This window comes from Gossypium arboreum, chromosome 6, assembly GCF_025698485.1.
Source record: "Gossypium arboreum isolate Shixiya-1 chromosome 6, ASM2569848v2, whole genome shotgun sequence".
Lineage (NCBI taxonomy): Eukaryota > Viridiplantae > Streptophyta > Magnoliopsida > Malvales > Malvaceae > Gossypium > Gossypium arboreum.
This window is the reverse complement of record NC_069075.1, coordinates 43,051,783-43,067,446: the sequence shown is the minus strand read 5'-3', so window position 1 is coordinate 43,067,446 and position 15,664 is coordinate 43,051,783.

Here is a 15,664-nt window from a genome sequence, read left to right as displayed (position 1 = left end):
ATATATATATAAATGAAAATGTATGTGTATGGAGTGATGACATTTGTTGAATGTAAAAGAAATAGTGAAATGTGTAGAAAGTTTGCTTTCGGCACTAAGTGTCTTGAACAATACGTGTGTACGGTGATGAGATTGGCACTAAGTGTGCATGCTGGAAATATATGGCACTAAGTGTGCATGCTGGAAATATCTGACCTTTGGGTGTGCGAGCTCGAAGGGTATGGCACTATGTGTGCGGGCTTAAATTGCATGGCACTAAGTGTGCGAAATCGAGTAATAAGCACTGTGTGTGCGTATCTATATATATGTATATATATATATATATATATCTCCGATCGAACAATTATATGGAGGGTGTGTCTCCATCGAGTTGAGTATGGTCACGGATCGGGTAAGTACCTTGAGCTCATGACGAATAGGAAATACGTTCATGCTCGGGGTTGAACTTGGTAAGCCTTAGATCTATGTGATGATTGCAATTGTATGATTGTGTTGTGAATGAGTTGGGGTGTAAAGTGCCTCAAATATCGTATTGTATAAATATGAAATGTGGATGTATGACTTGGTATGAGATTGAACCGAAAGGTCCGGCGAATTATGGTATAGTTTCGATATGGATGAGTACCTAGCCACGTTTATTGTTTCATGTTGTGATAACTTTATCAATGGGTGGTTGATGAATGCTTATGACTTACTGAGTTATAAACTCACTCGGTGTTTTCTTGTCACCCATTTTAGGTCTCTTGGACTCGTCTCTTGTGTACTCGGAACCGTCGTTGAAGTCATCACACCGGCTGGAAATCTTTTGGTATTGTCTTCGTTGTTGAAGAACATTTGGCATGTATAGGCTGTTATGTTTTGTTGAACTGTGGGTTGTAAACTTTAAGCCATGTGAAAATGGCCTATGTGGTCGTCGAGTGGGATGCTAGAACCTATAGCTACGAGTCTTAGAAACTTTAATTTTGATAAGGTGGCCATAATTTGTGTCATGTATGATGGATGATTAAGGCCAAGGAAAGATTCATGAAATTGGCATAGTCTACTGCAGTAACTGTTGCGGACAGCAGCAGTGAGATGAGATTGAAAAATCACTAAAAATAGTAGAAGTAGAGTTAAATAGTGAATAAATTATGAAATTGAACCTTGATGAATCTATTTTTATATGGACGAAACGAAACGACCATATGAGCAGTATACTGAGAGATATTAAAGTTCTCGCGAGACAGGGCCGGAACGGTTTCTGGGTCCCCTGTCGTGACTTTGAAAATTTACTATAAATTATCAATAAATAATTAGAAGTCATGCCTTATATTTGCAGATTCCATTTTGAGTCTAGTTTCATTAGAAACAATCGACACCAGTATTAAAGCCCTGTACAGAGAGATATTCAAGTTGTAACGCGCGAAGGTCAGTGTAGTCGACCCCTGTAACATGGGTGACTTTAACTAATAAACTGTACCAATTGGCCCGACCAAAAATTCTAGAAATAAATCCATGGATGGATATATGAGTCTAAATTCAGGGAAAATTTACGGAATCAGTGTCCGAGTTTTGGAACTCGAGATATGATTTTTAAGGCGATAGTGACACAGTTTTCCAGCCTGTCGGGAAATGCCAAATTGGTTGGTACTTTGAGAGGATTTGGCCCGTTAACCCCTCGTGTCCGACACCGGCGACGGTCACGGGTTCGGGGTGTTACAACATCAGTCAACCTACCACTAGGGGGTAACGGACATCTCTTCAATTAGGGGTAAAACGGTGATTTTGCCCCCAGGTGTATTTTGGTCATTTTACCAATATTGGGGTCTCGATATTTATTACGACCTCCTAGAAGGTCTATCGTCACTACGAGCGAGTCAGATAACCTACATGGCCAGAACAGTGTATATGGGCCCCAAACCTGCTATTAGGCCCAAGTGGGCCCACACGCTCGTGTGGCCCATTTAGTCTAGATTCACATACGGCATCGCGACCCTCATAAACCAACCTATCAATGATTACTTATCGAGGATTTTACCGGTGTGGGCCCACAAGCCCATTGGGCCCATGCAGCCCATCGAGGCCCATAACGGCCCCAGTCTACGAAAACGCACGTGATGGCCTCTATAGTCTGCTACCCAAGATTTGCGGCTCGGTTCGCCCTATGTGCATTCGCACACTCGTGACTCCCCGAATACTGAGGTTCCAGCATTTCATCTTTTCGGCTTTTGTCGATTCATAGTTAAACAGGGATGTGAATACACATTTTATTGGCCCTTCGAAAGTAAAGGATTTCAATGTACACTTACACACCTTTCTGGGAATAGCGCAGAAACCCCCGAATATCAAACCTATTATAACAGTAACTTCGATTAAAACCTTAACACACAAATTGACAGAATCTTAATCAAGACTTGATCGAATGATTACCTACCCGAGCCTTGCTTGATTGGATGGCCCTAGCCTTCTTAGACTACTAATATAATCGATCACCCGATTAATCGTGTATCTGCCAGACTACGGATTCTATTAAAAGATTGAAAACATCAAAAAATTTAGAAACCCAACACCAGAATAATCGACTAACATCCTACAATATTAGCCCAAATGATTACCTTAGATTACGAGATAAGAAAAGGATTGACTACCACTGCGATCCTTGACAAACCCCTTCACCTCTTGCAATGATCTAAAAATTGAAAGTGCTACCACCATTATCGAGGAGGAAAAAGGGATTCAACCTAAAGGAAACATTTATTAAAGAAAGAGAAAATGCTTAGCATCCAACAACACAAGAAAGAACAAGAGCTTACCGAAAGTTTAGGTAACCTCCAAACCGCGACCAACCACAGCAAAAGAAGAATGAGATTGCTATCTAGTTCAAGGCTATGAGTCGAAGGGAAACTGAAAGATAAATAGAGATTCGGCTTAGTATCAAAAGAATATGGTATTGCGAGAGGGAAGTTCGGTTGTGAAGAAAAACCAAAAGAAATAGTAAGAAGAAGAACTATTTTACCCTAGAGAAACCGAGAAGAAAAACAACAACATAAGATTGGAGAGAGGTTGAATTAGGTCAAGAGAGATTAGAAGCAGAGAGATGTTAAGTTCGACCAAAGAAGAATGAGAGGAAAAGACTTCAAAAATAAATAATTAGAATTAGGCACTTGATGTCTTATGTTTCCGGCAATTGACCAAAAGCCAAATGAACAATAATGTTGAAAGAAAGGAGGACCCAAATGGTAAAAAATGTGCCAAAATAAGAAAACAAAACCCAAAAATACTAAAAGAAGTTGGCACCTACTCACTCTCACATTGCCGAAATGCACCAAATGGGTTCCCCTAGCCGAATTTGCACATAGAAGTTGCACAATTTGGCTACAACACTCCTCTCCTCAAAACCCTTGAAAATATCCTCAAATCTCTTCCCTTATCCCTCATTCATATCCTCCATAACAACCTCCAAGACCCATTCAAACTCTCACCCAATAGATTTCGAAACCACCTCAAACTCCTGCTGCCTCATGCTAGCAAAATAAATTTCCTTTTCGCTTGCACTGAGATTCGAACCCAAGCCCCCCTCAATAGCTTAGCACGCCACTTGCTTCCTTGCCACAAGCTCTTTTGTGTCACACTTTATCCTCAATTAATTATAAGGTCTATAAGCCAAAGTCCAGGTTCCTTTAAAAGAAAAACCAAAATAAATTGCAAGAGCCAAGACTTGAACCTTGGCTCCCTTGCAACCTTAATGACACCAAAACTACTAGACCACATGCTTCCTTGTGTCATTTACTTAACACAATAATTTAAAAGGCCTTCATCCAAGCATCCAGGGTTTTATTCACTTAAAACTAAAATTTTTGCTAAAGCCCATGTTTGAACCTAGGACTTCTCAAATACTTCCAAACACTCCCAAATCACTTAACCATCAGAACAGACAATTATTTTATGCCATCTTCTTGGACCTTTATGTAAAATTTCCTAAATGTTCCCTTGCTCAAGGCCCAGTACTTCTAGGCCAAAATTCTAGGGCGTTACAATAGACCCCACAGATTTTCCATGTTACATAGTCCTATCCAGACATCCTTTTTCTTTGTTGGTCTTTGGCAGACTTTAGTGATCAATCAACTTTGTGCAGACATTCTCTTCCACGAGGTCCTTTGGTAGACTACCCACTCTTCTAGCTACCACTTTAATGATCACCAATTAGGATTTCAACCACGATAATCCATTCCGTATTTTCTTAGCCAATGTTGGTTTTGCATCAACCTAAGTGATCTCTTATGTCAGTTACTATATTTTCCAGTATGTTGGAGTTTCTCCTTCATTTCATACATACTTGCATTAATACGCTTCCATCAACTCCACTCACCGATGCATTTTGGCAGATTCCCCAATTATTTCGTAAGCACGAGTTCTCACACGCCCACGATGATTTTGTCATACTACTTGCCACGCGAGTCTTATAGTGACTTCTCCTTTCATGCCTTTGTGGGCTTCTTGGTTTATTGTCCTAGTAGACTTCGTTTGTTGTCATAGCCCCACTATGCTCTTACACAATATAATCCCATGTTTATTATCCTGGCGGACTTCATATGTTGCTATAGCCCAATATGGTCTTACACAGTATAATCTCCTATTTATTGTCATGGCGGACTTCTGATTCCGAGGAATCAATAAGACCTCTTTTGAGGTGTCTCCTCAAATAACCAATAAACTGTTTACATGGTGTCGCCCTAAAAGGCCAGTAAATAACCACCATCATGGTGTCGCTCCATTGAGTTAATAGACTTGTAACAACCCATTTTTCAGTTGTGTCAAAAAATAGTGGTTATGGACCACAATTAAAATTTAATTAATATTTATGAGTTAAATATAGTATAATAGTGAATCATGATTTAATAGATTTTATTAATTGGTTAGTTAGTCAAGGTACAAATGGCGTATAATAAAAGCCAAGTGGTTTTGAAAAATGAGGTATCATGACCTTGTTTCTATAAATTGAGCTCATGAATATTTTTATTAAATATTTACAGAGTTGTTATATAGGTGAATTGAAGTTTGGTCCAAAAAATTTAGTGATTGGATCATTAGTTAATTAAAAAGCACTAAATCGTAAAAATAACAAAAGTTAATCACTATTAGTTTATGTGTTAAACGGTTACAAAAACATGAATTAAGGGCTTTCAAAGGAAATTTTTCCATATTAGATTATATTGGGCGATATATGTGGCTCATTATAGGTTAAAACAATGTTTAAATGATAAAAATTGAACTAAAGTAAAATTTAAAAGTATTCGATAAAACATAAAAACATCATTTTTTTCCTTATTATTTTCTCTACCACCGAAACACCATTGTTAAGATAGTTTAGAGGTTTGGCCGATTGTTCTCATTGCATGTATGTTGATTTCAATTCCATTTTTATTAAATGTTATATTTTTGAGATCGTGGCAACTAGGTCCAACTAAACCGTATCTCCATTTCCAAAATTGTAAAAGATTTCTAAAGTTGTCATTGATATTGATTGAAGTTTTTGAATGTTTACAATAGATTTTGGAGCATAGAAATGAAATAAGATTAATTCGTTAAGTAAATTTTGTTAGTTTGAGTAATGGATTAAATTGTGAATATATTAAAATTGGTACGAATTTTTTATAAATTATGATAATAGGGAGCTGTATATGTGTAACACCCCAAACCCGGCCTAGACGTTATGACCGGATCTGATGCGCCACATCGAAGCGTTCAAAACATTCTGTATTACTTAGTTTGGAAAAACTTAGTTGGTGTTGTAAAAGGTACTTTTAAAAGTAGGTTAAAGTGAGCGGAAGTCATGCACCGGTAGGAAACCAGGAAGAAGAGGAGGTGAGTCCGTCGGACTGCTTAAGTACCAAGCTCCCTTCGGATCCAATCCTAGACATGCACACTGCCATTGCCACACTCTAACATCTCGTATAATTTTGAGAAAACCGTTTGATTATGTCCATCTTAAGAAAATGATTAAGGTTGAAAAACGTTTGCTTAAAATATTTATTTTCTTGGAAAACATTTACTTTGCGGAAACTTTGCGCGTCATCGTGATCTTTTAAAAACAAGTAGTTTTTATAAAACGAACCCTAGTGCTAACCAGTTTAATAATCCCCAAAATAAAATTAATTAAAAAGAGCGGCCTTATTACAAATTTAAGCATAATAAAAATAATCCAAATTAAATGCTAAACTTATTTAAAATCGGCAATCAATCTTCATGGCCACTCTGAATCCCGCCCAGCTCCAAGTCCACCAACTAGGGCTCACCTGCAATGATGGAAGAGGAAGGGGTGAGTTTGGGAAAACTCAGTGTATACAGAAACCCATCCAAAGCCCAAATCAACTCGAGCCCATCGGGCCTAAGCCCTATTCAGATAACGGTACACAGTGGACCGAAGCCCTTTTCAGAATACAGTAGCAAGGCCTTAGTCCCTTTTTACAAAACAGTGTGGCCCATAGGCCCAGTTCAGTAACATAGGTAACAATAGTAGTAATGCATGGAAACCCATCGGGAGACTACTCAACCCACCAACCATTGACCGCCTGCATCCATACCCTACACTCCATGTGGGAATATCTCAACCCACCCACCCTACACTCCACATGGCAAAGAACGCCGCTCAAATATCGATAAGTTGAGGCCAAGCCTCCAAGACGTGGATGAACCACTTTCAATACTTCCTCCATCAATACCCTAATCCCATGCAATGAGATATTAATAAAAGCATATCATGTAAAATACAGATTAATCAATCATGCGGTTTAGCCAATTTAGACCCTAGGGTATTTGGTAATTATGCTCTTTAGGGTAATTTCGTACTTACGCAACTACACAAGCTATTTCAGTAATTTTAGCGCTTTATGCAATTTTGGTTCCACCATCTAACTAATGTGCTACTTTGCCCATCTCTTACCCATATTGGTCCATTAAGCCAATTGGGCCCAATTTTGGCCCATCGAGGCCCTCTTTTTCCGAAGTACGTTAAGACGTCACACAAACTTACTTACCACCTTGCGGTGCTAGATCTAACAATTACTCTACGTCTTGAGAGCATTCGCATACTCACAAGCCCATGAAATGCTGGAATTTTGGCATTTCGGCTTTTGCCGAATTGAACTAAGAAAGGGTGTTCGGTACACACCTGTTTCGCGACGACTGCTACTGAGATCTCTTCCGATGTCCTACAATTGATTAGCACAGTTCTTATTTACAAACCATAATCACTAAACCCACAACCTACTTATCCATGATCGAACCATGTCCCTAAAAGCCTTTGAAACCTTACCTTTTGCCAAAATCGATGGCTAGCTCCGAATCCAATTGCTCCAATGATTCATGCTTTTGATCCAACGCTTAAGAAGACTTTAATCACCGAAAGAAAACATCAGTTACAAACCCTTAAAGCCTTATGCTCAAATCGACAGCCTCCCTAATTTTTAGGGATTTCGGCTTTTGCTAACATCGTAAAATAAGAACAGATCTGAGATGATAAGTACTTACCCCTTACTCCTACTAGATTTCCACGCAATCCAGTGCAGATTTATCTATGAAACGACGGTAGAACTCGATTCCCAAAGTCTTGAAGTTTCGGCTATAAGCCCCCAAATCTATGGTTTTTCGGCTTTTGGGTGATGAAGGAGATGACAATATAGAACTATAACCTTGAAGTAAAATTGCCGTCAGGTATCTAGGATTAAGAAAAGATAATCGTAGATTAATAAAAATAAAGAACATAGAAGGACCTGGCTTTGAAGAAATCGGCACAAGCAGTGGTCACAGGATTTCGGCTTTTATGGATTTGGCAAAAGTATTGATGAATAGCAGGTATGATGAATGGTTTTGAAGAAGAAAAATAGAAAAAGAAGAATAGAGAGAATGGTGGTTTCGGCTAGAGAGGAAAAAAAAGAGAAAAGAAAAACCTTGTGATGTCAGAGCAGAAGAGAACGCCACCACCCAATACCCTAGGTACCGAAATACTAACCTCAAACCCCCTGCCGATTTTTCCCTCTTCAATTCCCAAAATTATGCCAACTCCTAGCCTCTCTCCCAATCCCTTAAATCTCTCCCCTTATCCCTCCTTAATCCAAGCGTTTGAACTGGTTCAAACTCTCCTCTAGCAGAATCCACCTAGACTCCAACACTTACCCCTCCAGCACTTAAAAATAAATGCATCTATTTGTCAACACAGGGAATCCATCCCATGCTTTCCCCAATGCTCCACACGCCACCTTTTTAGGAGCCTAGTGGCATCACCCTTGCCACTCTACTAAGGCTCTTTTTGTGATGCAATTTACCCATAACTCTATACAAGGGCCATCTAGCCAGAACCCCTAACTCCTAAGTCCAAAAATTCAAAAATTCAACCGGGTTTTGGCCAACACATGGGCCTTTTATAAGCCCATTTACCTACTCAAAATATTAATTTCACATCCAAATACAAAATATTTAAAATCTTTACAAAATATTGAAAACCGCGAATAAATCCGAAAATCAGGATGTTACAACTCTACCCTCCTTAAAGAAATTTCGACCTCGAAATTTTACCTTATTAGAATAGTTGAGGGTACTGTTGACGATAGCCTCCTCGCCTCCCAAGTAGCTTCTTCTTTGCCATGGTTCCTCCAAAGTACTTTCACTAGTGGAACTGATTTCCTTCTCAACACCTTGACGTCACGATCAAGTATTTGCACAGTTCCTCTTCAAGGTTAAATCGATCAGACGTCGATTTCGCGACCGGTATGATATGAGTTGGGTCGATCGATACCGCCAAAGATGGATACATGAAAATGTCGTGGATACGATGCGATTCGTGGTAACTCTAGGTGATAAGCCATTGGTCCAATCCGCTTAACAATTTGGTAAGGCCCAATAAACCGTGGGCTCAACTTAGCCTTCTTACCAAATCTCAAAATTTTCTTCCAAGGGGAAACCTTCAAGAAAACCATATCCCCAACAGCGAACTCAATCTCTTTGCGCTTCAGATCCGCATACGACTTCTGTCTATCGGATGCCTCCTTTAACCGATCCCTTATCAGCTTAACCTTGCTTTCAGTGTTTGCCACCAATTCCGGTCCAAGCACTCGTCGTTCACCCAACTCTGTCCAACACGTCGGCGTACAACATCTTCGCCCATAAAGCGCTTCATATGGTGCCATCTGAATACTTGCTTGATAGCTGTTATTGTAAGCAAACTCCGCCAGTGGCAAGTAGTCCTCCCAACTTCCACGAAAATCAATGATACAACCTCTCAACATATCCTCCAGAACCTGAATAACCCTTTTTGACTGTCCATCTGTCTGTGGGTGAAAAGCGGTGCTAAAATCCAATTGTGTACCCAACGCTTCCTGCAACTTCCGCCAAAACCGAGATGTAAACCTAGGGTCTCGATCAGAAATTATAGACACTGGCACCCTATGCAGTCGCACTACCTCCGCCACATATAGCTTGGCCAACTTTTGCAGTGAGTAGTCGGTACGAACAGGTATGAAATGAGCAGATTTTGTTAACCTATCCACAACCACCCACACCGAATCTTTCTTGGTGTGTGTCAAAGGTAACCTACTCACAAAGTCCATTGTTACTCTTTCCCACTTCCATAGCGGAATTTTCACAGGTTGCAATAATCCCGAAGGCAATTGGTGCTCAGCCTTAACCTGCTGGCACATCAGACATTTCCCAACAAATTCAGTCACCTCTCGTTTTAATCCGGGCCACCAGTACACCTCTCGTAAGTCCCGATATAACTTATTTCCTCCAGGATACATGGCACAGAGTCCCCCATGAGCCTCTTTTAGAATTAACTACCTCAATTCAGGGTCCTTTGGAATACAAACCCTTCCACGAAAGCACAGAACTCCTTCAGTGTTCAACCCAAAATCCTCGTTCTCACCACTCTTAACTTGCTGGAACTGAAGAGCTAATGAATCATCCTTCAACTGTTTTTCCTTAATCTACTCAGTCTAAGTAGGCCTTACTTGCAGTTCTACCAACAAGCTTCCATCGTCGTACAGACTTAAACGTGCGAACAAGGCTCTCAAATCAGTAACAACCCTTCGACTCAATGCATCCGCCACCATATTAGCCTTTCCTGGGTGGTACTCTATCGAACAGTCATAATCCTTAAGCAACTCCACCCATCTACGTTGCCTAAGGTTCAACTCCTTCTGAGTCAACAGATACTTTAAGCTTTTATGATCTGTGTATATGATGCACTTTTCCCCATATAAGTAGTGTCTCCAAATTTTTAACGCAAAAATCATCGCCGCTAGCTCCAAATCATGCGTAGGGTAATTCACGTCATGAGCCTTAAGTCGTCGCGATGCATAGCGACCACCTTGCCCTCTTGCATCAAGATGCAACCTAACCCCACATGCGACGATCGTCAGATACTGAAAGTCCTTCCCGGACACGGTTGAATCAACACCGGCGCTTCGGTCAATACCTTTTCAACCGATCAAAAGCTTTTTTTGTTTCTCGGTCCGCATAAATGGTACTCCTTTCCTTATGAGTTTTGTCAAGGGTGTCGCCATTACCGAGAAACCCTCCACAAACCTTCGAGTAAAGCGCCAACCCTAGGAAACTCCGAATTTTCGACATCGACCTAGGTGGCTTCCATTCCGAATCGCTTCAATTTTACGAGGATCCACCTTAATCCCTTGGCAGAGACCACATGCCCTAGGAAGGTTACCTCCTCAACCGTAATTCACACTTGCTGAATTTCGCATAGAGCTCCTTCTCCTTAACACTTGCAAAGACAATACGGAGATGCTCATCATGCTTCGCCTGCTTTGAGTATACCAAGATATCGTCGATAAAGACGACTACGAACCGATCCAAGTAAGGTTGGAATACTCGATTCATCAGATCCATAAAAGCTGCAGGTGCGTTCGTCAACCCAAACGGCATGACCACAAACTCATAATGTCCATATCGAGTTCGAAATGCTGTCTTATGAATATCCCCTTCTTTTACCCTTAGCTGATGGTATCCAGAAAAAAGATCGATTTTGGAGAATACCGAAGCTCCCCTCAGTTGATCGAATAGATCGTCAATCCTTGGTAGTGGATACTTATTCTTAATCGTCAGTTTGTTCAACTGGCGATAATCGATGCACATGCGCATCGTTCTATCCTTTTTCTTCACAAACAGGACCGGTGCTCCCTAAGGAGACACACTAGGCCTAATCAAGCCTCTATCTAACAACTCTTGAATTTAAGCCTTTAGTTCCACTAACTCCTTCGGTGCCATCCTATAGGGTGCAATAGATACTGGAGCTGTTCTAGGCAACAAATCGATTCCAAACTCAACTTTCCGATTCGGAGGTAATCCAGGAAGCTCTTCCGGAAACACATCTCGGAATTCCCTAATAGTTCTGATGGTCTCCATAGTCAGATCCTCAGTTTCAGCTTGGCTTACCAAAGCCAGATATGCCTCGCACCCCTTGCACATCAGTTTCTCAGCCCTCAACGCCGATACTACATTGGATAAGTAATCTCTCCGTTGTCCAATAATCATTACCTCTTCATCATTGATAGTCCTTAACACCATCCTCTTAGCTGCACAATCCAAAGTTGCCTTATGCTTGGTCAACCAATCCATCCCTAGTATCAAATCAAATTCTTCAAGTGGTAACTCCATCAAATCCCCACAGAAAACCCCGCCTTGAATCTCTAGAGGCACCTCCTTGAAGAGTTTCAAGCTTGCGGTCTACCTGTGTTCACCGAAACTGCTCAAACCGGTTCCTCCATCCTAACTCTCTTAACATTTTGATTTGCAGCACCCGCTGGTCCAACATCCCTCCTGAACCGATTATGATCCCTATCACGATTCTTCCGTTCGGTTTGTTTCACCTCCTCGGCTATCTTAGCCTTCTCTACCAGTGCAGTGAAATCTCGCTCTCTCTGTGGAGCTATAAGCACCCTTAACTCATCTCTGAGACCATCCTCAAGACGAACGTTGCGCTCATATTCAGTGGAAACGATGCCATTAGCATACCGACTCAATCGTAGAAACTCCGCCTCATATTCAGCAATGGTCTTATTTCCCTGAGTCAGATTCAAGAACTCCTTTCTGCGTGCACCCACATAGCTAGCTCTAACATATTTTGCCTTAAAGGTCTGTTTGAACAGCTCCCATGTTACCCTCTCACCGGGGTACCTTCTCTCACAAGAATCCACCATTGATACGCTTCATCCCGCAAAGAACGACACCGCCTTTCAACTTCGTTCTCATCGAAAGTCCCAGTCATCCATAATCCGCCTGTGGCTTCCAACCAAGATTCGCCACATTTGGGGCCACTCTAGATACGCCCTAAAATCTCGGCTCAGTTGGCCCGAAGTCGTTCGAAATGGACCCCTATTCATGGGCTGACGTTAGCCCTACCACCCTTTCCAAAACACTCAACATGGCTCGAGACAAAGCGTCATCCCTCGCGCCCGATCGTACTTCCCATTTTCATTAACCGGTTGTGGACGTACCTCGCGCCCGGTGGCATGTGTTCGATGACGCAGATCCAGCTTGAGTGCTACCTCGGCCTCGACCACGGCCTCTTCCTCGAGTAGCCCTTGTACTCATAACGATTTATCGACACGAATTTTATGACATTAGTTTATGGTTTCACTGCTTATTACGTAATGTCTTATGAGCAGATAGAGTTTGAGTTATTTTCGCGCAATCACAATTTAGCTACGGTCTCGCTTTTGTAGCCCTAATACTACCTTATCAATAGCACTATCTCTAAGGCTCAAGATTATCTATAGTATTATTTCCATCCAGCCCATATAAATATGTAAAGCGAAAAAAGAATACTTACAGACTTGGTGCCGGGATTCAGTGTGCCACTTCTTTATCAGTCCATAAAAACCCATGTTTTTGTTTCATTGAAAATAAAAAGATTTCATTTGAAAACATTTTCATTTTAAAGCTATTGATTTAACCTCGTTCAATAGAAAAACTTTGAACATCTTTGAAAAACTTATAGAAAAACTTCTTTTTTAAAGATTTTGGACCGATCCTGTACCGAGTTGTTGCAACCAGAGCTCGATACCACTAAATGTAACACCCCAAACCCGACACGGACGTTATGACCGGATCGATGCGCCACATCAAGCGCTCAAAACATTCCAGATACTTAGTTTGGAAAAACTTAGTTGGTGTTGTAAAAGGTACTTTTAAAAGTAGGTTAACGTGAACGAAAGCTGAGCACCAGGTAGGAAACCAGGAAGAAGAGGAGGTGAGTCCGTCGGACTGCTTAAGTACCAAGCTCCTTTCGGATCCAATCCTAGACATGCACACCGCCATTGCCACACTCTAACATCTCGTATAATTTTGAGAAAACCGTTTGATTATGTCCATCTTAAGAAAATAATTAAGGTTGAAAAACGTTTGCTTAAAATATTTATTTTCTTGGAAAACATTTACTTTGCAGAAACTTTGCACGTCATCGTGATCTTTTAAAAACAAGTAGTTTTTATAAAACGAACCCTAGTGCTAACCAGTTTAATAATCCCCAAAATAAAATTAATTAAAAAGAGCGGCCTTATTACAACTTTAAGCATAATAAAAATAATCTAAATTAAATCCTAAACTTATTTAAAATCGACAATCAATCTTCATGGCCACTCTAAATCCCACCCAGCTCCAAGTCCACCAACTAGGGCTCACCTGCAAGGATGAAAGAGGAAGGGGTGAGTTTGGGAAAACTCAATGTATACAGAAACCCATCCAAAGCCCAAATCAGCTCGAGCCCATCGGGCCTAAGCCCTATTCAGATAACGATACACAGTGGACCGAAGCCCTTTTTAGAATACAATAGCAAGGCCTTAGCCCCTTTTTACATAGCAGTGTGGCCCATAGGCCCAGTTCAGTAACATAGGTAACAATAGTAGTAATGCATGCAAACCCATCTCGGAGACTACTCAACCCACCAACCGCTACATCGTCTGCATCACCCTACACTCCATGTGGGGAATATCTCAACCCACCCAAACCCTACACTCCACAAGGCAAAGAACGCCGCTCAAATATCGATAAGTTGAGGCCAAGCCTCCAAAGACGTGGATGAACCACTTTCAATACTTCCTCCATCAATACCCCAATCCCATGCAACAGATATGAATAAAAACATATCATGTAAAATACAGTATTAATCAATCATGCAGTTTAGCCAATTTAAACCCTAGGGGTATTTCGGTAAATATGCTCTTTAGGGGTAATTTCGTACTTACGCAACTACACAAGCTATTTCAGTAATTTTTAGCAGTTTTATGCAATTTTGGTTCCACCATCTAACTAACAGGCTACTTTGCCCATCTCTTACCCATATTGGTCCGTAAGCCCATTGGGCTCAGTTTTGGCCCATCGAGGCCCTCTTTTTCCGAAGTACGTTAAGACGTCACACAAACTTACTTACCACCTTGCGGTGCTAGATCTAACAATTACTCTACGTCTTGAGAGCATTCGATACTCACAAGCCCATGAAATCTTGGAATTTCAAGCATTTCGGCTTTTGCCGAATTGAACTAAGAAAGGGTGTTCGGTACACACCTGTTTCGCGACGACTGCTACTGAGATCTCTTCCGATATCCTACAATTGATTAGCACAGTTCTTATTTACAAACCATAATCACTAAACCCACAACCTACTTATCCATGATCGAACCATGTCCCTAAAAGCCTTTGAAACCTTACCTTTTTGCCAAAATCGATAGCTAGCTCCGAATCCAATTGCTCCAATGATTCATGCTTTTGATCCAACGCTTAAGAAGACTTTAATCACCGAAAGAAAACATCGATTACAAACCCTTAAAGCCTTATGCTCAAATCGATGCCTCCCTAATTTTTAGGGATTTCGGCTTTTGCTAACATCGTAAAATAAGAACAGATCTGAGATGATAAGTACTTACCCCTTACTCCTACTTGATTTCCACGCAATCCGGTGCAGATTTATCTATGAAACGACGGTAGAACTCGATTCCCAAAGTCTTGAAGTTTCGGCTATAAGCCCCCAAATCTATGGTTTTTCGGCTTTTGGGTGATGAAGGAGATGACAATATAGAACTATAACCTTGAAGTAAAATTGCCGTCAGGTATCTAGGATTAAGAAAAGATAATCGTAGATTAATAAAAATAAAGAACATAGAAGGACCTGGCTTTGAAGAAATCGGCACAAGCAGTGGTCACAGGATTTCGGCTTTTATGGATTTGGCAAAAGTATTGATGAATAGCAGGTATGATGAATGGTTTTGAAGAAGAAAAATAGAAAAAGAAGAATAGAAAGAATGGTGGTTTCGGCTAGAGAGGAAAAAAAAGAGAAAAGAAAAACCTTGTGATGTCAGAGCAGAAGAGAACGGCACCACCCAATACCCTAGGTGCCGAAATACTAACCTCAAACCCCCTACCGATTTTTCCCTCGTTAATTCCCAAAATTCGGCCAACTCCTAGCCTCTCTCCCAATCCCTTAAATCTCTCCCCTTACCCCTCCTTAATCCAAGCGTTTGAACTGATTCAAACTCGCCCCTAGCAGAATCCACCTAGACTCCAACACTTACCCCTCTAGCACTTAAAAATAAATGCATCTATTTGTCAACACAGGGAATCGATCCCATGCTTTCCCCAATGCTCCACACGCCACCTTTTTAGGAGCCTAGTGGCATCA